Below are 775 nucleotides of genomic sequence, written 5' to 3'. Positions count from 1 at the left end.
GCTACTGTGATTCAGGCACTTAGAGAACATTTTCTGTAATCCCCACAATTTTACAGTGTTATTAGTTCTATGTTTCAGGTGAAGAAACTAAAGCTCAGAATTTCCAGTCAAGATGGCAGCATATGTAAACATGGTACTCGCTGCCTCCCACAACCACTTCAAAAATACAACTACACTACAGAGCAGCCATCATTTAGAACCACTTGAAATCCAAGTAAATGTAAGTCCTAAAACTAGGGATTTAAAGAAGCCACATCAAGACTAGTAGGAGGGGCAGAGATGCAGACTGGGCTGGTCTCACACCCACGTGGGGCAGATAAAAGGGAGGGATATATCTTGATGCAGAGGTCTCCCCTGAGGAGTGAAGGATCCAAGCACCACTCACATCCCCCAGCCCAGAGTTCCAGTGCCCTGTAGCTTTGGGCTATAAAAGCCAGTGGGGATTGAAGCTGAGTGACAAGGAGGCTGTTGGAGTCCCAGGAAGTTCCTCTTAAAGGCCCCATGCACGGATTTACTTGGACTCACTTCCTCTGAGCTCCAGTGCTGGGGCAGAAGCTTGAAAGGAACCAGCAACATATGGGGAGGAACTGGATTTTCTGGCATCAGGACAAGAACTAGGGGTGGGGTGGGAGGGCGAGGGGCAGCTTTCTGTCAGACAGAAGTGCTGACAGAAGCCATTGTTTCTTTTCTGAGACCACCCCAACAGAGCCGACAGGCAGGTGCCATATCTGAGCCTCCATCAACCTGGCTCACACAGTTTGTCCCACCCTGGGGC

This window comes from Myotis davidii, unplaced genomic scaffold (assembly GCF_000327345.1).
Source record: "Myotis davidii unplaced genomic scaffold, ASM32734v1 scaffold626, whole genome shotgun sequence".
NCBI classification, from domain to species: domain Eukaryota; kingdom Metazoa; phylum Chordata; class Mammalia; order Chiroptera; family Vespertilionidae; genus Myotis; species Myotis davidii.
Note: the sequence above shows the minus strand (reverse complement) of the source record.